The sequence below is a fragment of the Scylla paramamosain genome, chromosome 48, assembly GCF_035594125.1.
Source record: "Scylla paramamosain isolate STU-SP2022 chromosome 48, ASM3559412v1, whole genome shotgun sequence".
Classification (NCBI taxonomy): domain Eukaryota; kingdom Metazoa; phylum Arthropoda; class Malacostraca; order Decapoda; family Portunidae; genus Scylla; species Scylla paramamosain.
In genome coordinates, this window is record NC_087198.1 from 4,238,835 (window position 1) to 4,241,307 (window position 2,473).

The window sequence follows — 2,473 nt, forward strand, 5'->3', positions numbered from 1 at the left end:
TTTCATAAGTGATGGAAGGCAGGAAGAGGAGAGAGAGAAGACAAAGAAGGAAGAGGACATAGAACGAAGATAATAAATAGGAGAAGAGGAAGGAATAGAAGAAATGAAAGAAAGAAGACAGAGGAGAGAGAAAGATAGAAAGATAAAGAAGAAATAAAGGAGAAGAGGAAGGAACAAAAGAAATAAATAAAAAATTCTCTCTCTCTCTCTCTCTCTCTCTCTCTCTCTCTCTCTCTCTCTCTCTCTCTCTCTCTCTCTCTCTCTCTCTCTCTCTCTCTCTCTCTCTCTCTCTCTCTCTCTCTCTCTCTCTCTCTCTCTCTCTCTCTCTCTCTCTCATGCCTAGTACACCTGGTGAGTCCCCGTCAGAAACTTAAAAACATTTTCTGTTCCAGCGAGAGCTTGCGAAAGACTTCCCAACACGTGCGAGTGACTGGATGGTCTGGGAAGTACTCACCCTGGAAACACAGTGAGGGATTAATAAAAGGAAGGATATTGGCATTTATGTGTTAATTCATATTGGCTGTGGTGTGTGCAGGGAAGGACTGGGTAAATATAGGCACCAGAAGAGGTGAGGAGTGTATGCGAATTGAAGGCAGGAAGTGAAGGACTGGATATTAGATAGGAGAGTGATAGAGGTAAAAAAGGACTAGATATATAGACACAGGGAAGGACTGGATAAATATTAGAGGCGGCGACAGAGGCAGAGCGTACATTAATAAGGAAAAATAAGTAAAATGAATGAGAGGATGAAATAGTGGAGAACAACTAAAATGAATGATATACAGGTGAAAACACACACAAACGACCCTAAAACACACACAGCCACCTGAAAACACTGCCAAACACACAAAAAAAAAAAAACGCCTAAACACACACACACACACACACACACACATACACACCCCAGGCTCACCTCAACCTAACTTAATCTTATATTCAGCATTCTTTTCCAACTCGGTCCAGAAATAATTTTCATTGCCGGTGACCAAGTCCTTAAGTTCGTTCCATTGGCAGGAAAAGTTTGAGCACAGTACCGTCCCACACCCTGCAGAAGCCATCATGAAATGCCCTGTACTGCTTGTCAGTGCTTGTGTTCAGCCTGTAGTCCACCAGCAGGTCCACTTACTCCTGCCTGTAAAAGAGAGACCCAATCAGATGTCAGTTCCTAGATACAAAAAGGGGGCATTTAATTTGAAGGGTGTGTTGAAAGCTCCCTCCTGCAAGAGTTCAAGTCATAGGAAAGAGGGAATACAAGGCAGGCATGAAGTTCCAGGGTTCGTCAGAGACATGGATAAATGATTGAAAATACTGGGTAACGCTTGCTGACTGAATTTTGCACATAAAAGTTGGTCGGCTAAAAAAGAAAAAAATCTTTACGTCATTTGTGTGCTATCAAACCAAGTAATAAAATATGAAAATTTTTAGCAACCATCATCAAGCAGAGAGCAAGAAAATGGCAAAATTAGGTAAATACTCTGTACATTATCTCGGGTCTGCGATGTACACTACCCCTGGAACGAATATTTTTTTTTTTTTTCCTCTATATGACCTTACTGTATCCATTCAAGTTATACAGTTAACATACCCGTATATAAATTCTGGTACACATGAAAGCAACACCCCGTGTTTTGATGCCAAATGTTAGCGGGACACTGGTAAAGACTCTTGATATTGTGCGCCTCAACGTTTTCCCTACGGTGCCGCTGGTCTGTTTACATCCTGTCTCCCAATGTCCTCCCTGAGTTGTCGCTTTCTTTTCTGAACGTACAACCCGTCCTTTCACACCTTGGTTCTTCTTTCCTGACATGTTTGTACAACCACAACACATGTACAGACTAGGGTTTTACAGCACCACTACAAACTCGTATCTGTCGCCTCAGGTTTGTTGGGTGTTTTGGAGAAACCGGCGGGTCTGATATCGCCCAGTGTTCCTTTCATCACCGCGCGGTCTTGGCTGTCGTAACATCCTGTCAGTACAAATAATACTTGCTCGACTCTCTTAGGGGGTAAATTCGCAGTTTCAACCAATGCTTTCATCCTCTTTACCTTTCACTAAAGCTAGGAAGCACAGGAATCTGGTGGGATATTTTTGACATTCCAGAAAAAAGTTTAAGGATGACAAGCAGCATATTTCGAAAACGGGATTTTTCTACATGATCTTAACCCAACGTAACCAACCTAACCTAATCGGAAAGGGCTTCGTCTCTCTTGGACTCTCCCTTAAGGTCACTAACCTAACCTCCTAACCCACACACAAGGTAAACTGATGTAACGTAACATTTTGTCACATCCTACAATGTCAGTCATCACTGCATACCAGCAGTAATTACTTAACGAAAAATACCAGAAGAATTTGAGGGAACTGGCTGTAAACTGCATTTCATATAATGACAGCCAGCACACGTCTCTCTTCCGTGTCCATGGTGAAAGTGATGCACCACAGACAGTCCCGGGTGCTCCTTCCTCCTCTAAA